Below are 6,580 nucleotides of genomic sequence, written 5' to 3'. Positions count from 1 at the left end.
ATTTCAGTGCAAACTACTCCCACATTTAACACTTTATCAGCATGACAAGAAGAATCTTTTATCTCCCGTGGAGTGATGGGGGGAGCGGCTGGCTGAGGACATTGCCCTCAATAGACGGGCTGTAAAAGATTTTTAGTGTTCCTGGGCATCCCACCGAGAACCCCCTCCACCCACCGAGGAGCACAGAGACTTGTGAAAAGTAAGGCACAACTGGCCACCAGAATAATTCATCCGCTCTACCTTCCCCGCCGCACCTCCCACTCCTCTTTTTGTAGCAGTCCTTTCTCTCCGAAAATCTCAGGTTACTTGGCTGGGGAGTTCTCCGACCTCCCCGTCCCTGCCCAGCCCTCCGCCTCCAATCGGTGCGAGACTCTCAGTCCCAGCAATTGGATTGGGCAGCCTGTCTTGACACAGCACTGTGCTGAGTGCTTGAGGACGTGTTTCAACAGATGGTTGGGGTTAGCGTGTGTCATCACATTCGAGTGGGGATTAAGAGAAGGAAGGCTGCCCTGCTGGAGCTGTGTGGTCTTCTCCAAGTGAGAGTTGCAGGCAAAATCCAAGTACTTGGCTTTGGGGAAGAGGAGGAGGAATTCATTTGCAGCAGCCACAAGAAACGCTGTGTTTTCAGGTAAAGTAAAAGACACCAAATCAATTCTCTCTCTCTCTCTCTCTCTCTCTCTCTCTCTCTCTCTCTCTCTCTCTCTCCCCTTCCTCCTCTCTCCCTCTCTCCTCTCCTATCCCCTCCCTCTCCCTCTCTCTCTTTCTCGCTCTCTCCCTCTCTCTCTCGCCGTAGTTTGGAATGTAATGCTAGCCCAGCACACTTGTCAAAGCCGGTCCTCGCCGTTCCATCAATGCTGCTATTGTACGGCTGACAGATAACAGTGCTCATAGCTCCGGCTCGGCTATCTTTGTAGCGCTAACGCTTCTCGGACGTTGCTTTGGAAGGTGTAACGAAGAAACTGTCTTTGGGAGCCTGGGTGCCATGAGGTCCCCGTTATAGTCGCAAAAAAGTAGGTGCGGATTGCTCATCAAGGATGGGCAAGGCCAAGAAAGCGTTTGTTTTAGCTCTCACCATTAAAGAGTTCACTTTGAAGCTGTTGCGTTCCCCTTCTCAAAAAGGAAAGATTCTTAGGGTCTATGGTCAGCCGACAGAGTCGGAAACGCTTTGTTAACCGAATTTGTGCAAGGTAGATTGGGTCGATTTGGGATGGAGCCCAAATGGGTTTTTAATCATTTTTGGAAACTAAGTCTGGTTGGGGCTGGCTACCGTCGGTGCAGCCTTTGGGTCGGCTCTGAAACCCAAATGCTCAGAACTGGAAGCAAAGCAAATAGGGAAGTAGGAGGAAGTCGCTCTCTAACGTAGCCCAGTGCCGCTGCAGAGGGAGCAGATGGATGTAATTCACTTGCAGATCTGTGTGTGAGTTTTACAAGTGAGGAAAAACTGAAGGAGCCTATCTGGGATGGACCATTGAAGTCGATGCGTTTATAGGCTTTAAACAATGTTAATTAAATGTAAATAGATGTTCAGCTCTGCCTATAAACAAATAAACAAAAAGATTTTAATTACAAATTAGTCATTGGAAATTAATGGTCATCCGGGTGCCCAGCAACAGTGAGTTGTCATCTGATGTGCGGCTAACTGCTCTGCCAAAATCACCCACCAGGATTTAATTGAATGGAATATAACAAGGGACATTACATGCTACATCTTGTGTCATTAAAAAAAAAAGAGCCTTTCAAATTGGTGCCTTATTTTCTGAGGGATTGAAAGGGTATTTTTATTTTTTCAAGTGTTTGAGCAGGATGGGTGAGTCTGGGCTACTATTTTCACTGCACTCAGAGACTGACTTGCTCCCTGAGAAACCTACTCTTGTCCTACAGGGATTGGGAAATTGGGTAGAGCAATGCAACCTGGTCCTTACACTTGCAGGTGACAGATTTTTGTACAGAGCACTGCAGGTAGGAGCTATGTGATAGGCAGAGACGCCAGGGACGCTGTGATTTGACTTGAGGTCTCTAACGTTTGGTTTCAGTCTCATATTTTTGTAATCATAGAACTGATTTTTAAAAAAACCATCTTAAAAACAAAAGTTAAGACAAAACCAGTATCCCAGTACAGTGCTGAGGTGTCTGTTGTCCGGATGTCCTGCAGTCAAGGTCTGAACATCTTCAGTGAAGAGCATTGCCCCACAGTGATTCTGAGCGCTATCTGAGCCCCAATATTACATAACCAAAGGGTAATAGGACCTAGTTCATGAGCTGAAGCCGTTTGGAATTCCATTCATTCCTTATTAGTTTTGCTATGGAACTGAGGTTTCAAATGTGAATAGGGAAAGGGAGACAAATACCTCCCATCGTATCAGCATCAGCGCTCCTTACAGCATGGAGCAGGTTCAGAGCTTACTGACCAGGCCATTTTGGTACCCGTGTAGCATTATTTCATGACAAGGTAGAGCCCCGTTTTTGGGCTGGCTTTCACCCAAGGAGAGGTCCCACAATGGTATTCTAACAAGGGCAAGGACGAGCTTCTGCTTATGAATACAAAGTCTCAGGGGCCCCATGAGCCTCTGCCTGGAGACTGAGCATCAAGCTGGCTGGTCGGGAAGCAGATAATATGGAAGACTTCTCTTTTCCCACCCCAAAGAACCACCTGTCCAAGGCAGCAGGGCGTTAACCAGACACAGTGCTGGAACATAGGAGTTCATACCTGGAAGACACACGCTTCGGTTCCGGCTCCCTAACAAAGCAATGTAAAATAACTCACTGAACAGAAAGTGCTAACTTAAAGGACAATGCCCTGTGCGCAATCTCCATTTCTTGTCAAAATCTGGATCTACCCAGTCCAGATGGCGAACATTGACTTATTTGTGGTGACTTCTACATCCCTCAGTGTGACATTTGGTCTCTTCCTGACAGCACTATGTGCTAACACGAGGAATTCCTATTAGTATTATCACAGCTGTAGGACACACAGGAGTCCCTTAGGGCAATAACCTGAGTGGGGTGAGGTTCTGCGTGTTGTGTAGTTGTGCCCTTCTACCCAGATTTGAATTAAGTTGAAATTTCTGAGAGATGGATGGAAAGCTTGATTCATGAAAGTTACAGAATTCACTTTTTATGATGGAGGGGCTTGCTGGAATTCATTAATTAGGGTCTTTGTGGATTGGATGGGGACCTCCATCAAGATACTAAAATGAGTGTCTGTATTCTGTTTCCGTCTGGAGAACTTAATGGGCCATGAGACAGATTGTTGTAGCCTTTCTATTGTCACGGTTCAGCCAAGTGGTAAGTGTGACACTTCTCTTTTCCTAACTCCCTGTGCATAGAATAAGGTTTGGGATTTGAACGTTCTGCTCTTTCCCGTCCAAAGGAGAATTTCCTGTGCTGAGTCCTGTATAGTATTGGATAGCCCCAACCTTCGCCATGTGAATCAGGCCACCTAATGGGTCCAGTCAGGACATCTGGTCTTTTTTTTTTCTGCATGCGAAACCATGCATAGCCAGAATGAATTTAAGGGGATTTCAGCTTTATAAGCTGCTCTAAATATTCCTATTTTTGTCATTATTGACATTGGGACAAAGAGGCTCTTGTCTGAAATGAAGTATGAGACCATACGATTAACTCACCTTTATGTAAGATCCATGGGAAAAAAAAGTGGAAAGAAGGTATCTTGCAGGAAATAGTGCCGGAAAATGATTCCTGTTTAAAACTATTTTCAATTCATGCTCACAGTGTTGGGGAGGAAGGGGAAAGCCTGTGAACTTCCCTCTCAGCCTCTTCCCTCCACCCCAACACTTCCCTCCTCCCTACAGCCAATCTGTCATCAAATCCTAAGAGTCCTTCCTTTAATATATCTTCCACATCTGGCCTGCAGCTACTGCCCCAATGCAATGATTCTCTCACAAGTGAGCTGTCGCAACAGTCTCCTAACCGGTCCTCTTTGTCTCCATTTCTCTCTGTGAATATGCTGGCAACTGAGGCCTCAGGCACAGAGAGCTACGTATTCCTCCACTGAATTGTACCTTCATATGCTGGCCCCACTGATTTTTTTTCAGTCATATTCCCACCCATCCCACAAGGGCAAAAGCTGTGTTTTGCTTGCAAGGACAGCGACCAGGTCAGTGTCCACACCTTCTGAATTTCTTCATCCTGATCCTTTGCAACTTGCTTGAGTGGTGAGCTCATTTCATGTATGTTGCTCATCTAGGGGTCTAGGAATGGAACCCAGAGCCTCTGTGCTGAGCAAGTGTTCTCCACTGAGCTATACACTAAGGCCACGTGGTTCTTTCTGGCTCTACATTCACAAGCCTATGTATGAAAAGGATCATTTCAGTCACCCACATCTACTTAGCATTCAGAGTTTGAACTTGATCTTACATTCTCCCAAAGGCCACCAACCACTCCCACTGATGGCAGCCTTCCGTCTCTTGATGCTGGCCCTTAGCGAGTTAGTACCCACTGTACCTAGCACACTTGCTTTATTTTATATCCTGCTTTGGTGGTTTGCTTATTTTATCTTGATGCTCCTCAGGTAAGGTGACAGGGACTAGCCTGTTTTACATTCTTCTCCACAGAGGACACAATGTGTGTTCACCAACTCACAGACACGCTCAGACGCTTAAGGCACTTTCTAGTAATCCCCTTCAGAGCCATGAGCCAGCGTTTAGTGCTTCCTCCTCATCCATTCATTATAAAGGAGGAACAGGCACGAAACTCAATTGGTTTTATTTTAGGAGCCCTTAGGGGAGGCATCACTTTTAGTCAAAATGTGAAATTATTGTCCCAAGTCAAGATTGTTAGGCAAAAAAAAATCCCCATTTATTTCAACATCCCTTGATTACTCTGCCCCGATCACTTAAAATAGCAACTGTGGCTGTAGATCTGGGTAGTCCGAGCCCGTGTTCTAATCCAGAGATGATATTGCTTGTCTATGCAGCCTTGAACAGGGAACGAACAGCGGTTAAGTGTCTATAAGATGGACACACAGGAATTCACTTTAGAATGTTGTGAACAAAACATCTCGTCTACAGAATACATCACAGTAGATCTACTGTTGGATGATTAGTAACCATGGGAGGTGGACGGGTGCACTCAAGGTCTACACCCACCATGTAGGAAGGAGCCGCCTCTGTCTCCTCACTGGTCCTTCGGTCTCGTCCTGCTCTGCTCAGTGAGCATTTCCAAAGGCAAGAGAAGTGAAGACGGGAGGGGACGTCAAGGGAAAAGGTAGTTTGGGCTGGGAGGGATTTGAAGTAACTGCGTTGATGAATCTCTGAGGTCCGCACTGAGCCAGTGCATGCTGCTTGGAGGAGCCAGGTCCTGAGTTCAGCACTAAGGATAAGAAAGAGCAGGGACAGCCAAAGTGGACCATCCTCCAAGATCCCTTCTCCTCCTCCGGCACACAATCTAGAAAGGAACCAAGAGGGTTTAAGAAACGGTTCAGGAGTTAAAAGCACTAGCTGCTGTCAGAGGATCCAGATTCAACTTTTCTGTATGTACACGGTGGCTCATACCATCTATAGCTCCAGTTTTAGGGAATCCAGGGCTATACTCTGACTTCTGCAGGCATTCAAGCAAGCAAGTGATTTACAAACATACAGGCAGACCGCGCACGCACACACACACACACACACACACACAAAGTCACATATACACACACTCACATTCACACAAACACACACACAAAATATACACTCATACACACACACTCTTACATACACACACAAAATATACACTCATACACTCATACACTCATACACTCATACACACACACACACACACACATATCAAACCAGACCAAAGAAACAAAGGATTTAGGTCAGACTTCCAGAAGTAATTGGTTAAGAAACACAACATATAGCTAGGCAAGAGAGAGAAGGGATCATTACCTCTAAAACAAGTTTAGCACAAAACTAACGCAGTCGGCCTGAGTCCCTCGCTTGCTGCCAAACTCCATATCTACCAGGGAACTGGAATCTTCCATTGGTACCTCTTTTCAGGAAGTACAACTGAACGAGACGTTCTCTCACATAACCTTTGTGGAAGGACACTGGCCGTTTCACCCATTTTCAGGAGCTGGAAAAGTCAAAGGGTCTTCTTCCCACTCTGATCACCTGGGCTGCCATGCAGTGGACCAGGAAAAAGGGAGAATCAAAAAACGTCGCCCCCAACACATCCCGCCCCACTAAAAACTAGAGACTCTGCCCTGCAGACCCCTTCCCCTTCAGACTTTAGAACTTTGAAAAAGCATGGACTCTTAATTGCCTGGCTACATTTTCAATTGCAGCAGCCAAGCCCTTAAAATATGTGGCTTCTGAACTCCCAATTAATAATGTACCAAGGTCTTACTAATTTATAAAAGGTTCTATTTTCAAAGTGAAAACCTCGCCTGGTTTTGGTTTCCCTTGAGACGATTTTATCGTGTAGCCCAGGTTGCCCCGAAACTCAGGATCTTCTGGTTTCCACCTCTCAGGCTCTGGGATAAGAGAGATATGGGCTCCCACTGTCAACATCCACTGTAATATCTTTTCTGTTTCTGTTTTTGTTTGTTTTTAACAACGCAAGTGCCAACATAGGAAAC

General features: G+C 45.9%; 1 protein-coding gene across 1 annotated transcript in view; it reads left to right on the top strand.

Moving 5' to 3' along the window:
* The first annotated feature begins 458 nt into the window (after window positions 1-458).
* Sulf1 (sulfatase 1) overlaps window positions 459-6,580 on the top strand; it is a 162,673-nt gene continuing 156,551 nt past the window's right edge. Inside the window, exon 1 of the mRNA NM_134378.3 lies at window positions 459-628. The gene's annotated coding sequence lies outside the window, so the exon portion shown is untranslated. The remainder of the gene's footprint in view (window positions 629-6,580) is intronic.

This window comes from Rattus norvegicus, chromosome 5 (assembly GCF_036323735.1).
Source record: "Rattus norvegicus strain BN/NHsdMcwi chromosome 5, GRCr8, whole genome shotgun sequence".
Taxonomy (NCBI): domain Eukaryota; kingdom Metazoa; phylum Chordata; class Mammalia; order Rodentia; family Muridae; genus Rattus; species Rattus norvegicus.
Note: the sequence above shows the minus strand (reverse complement) of the source record. Positions and strands in the feature narration are given on the sequence as shown.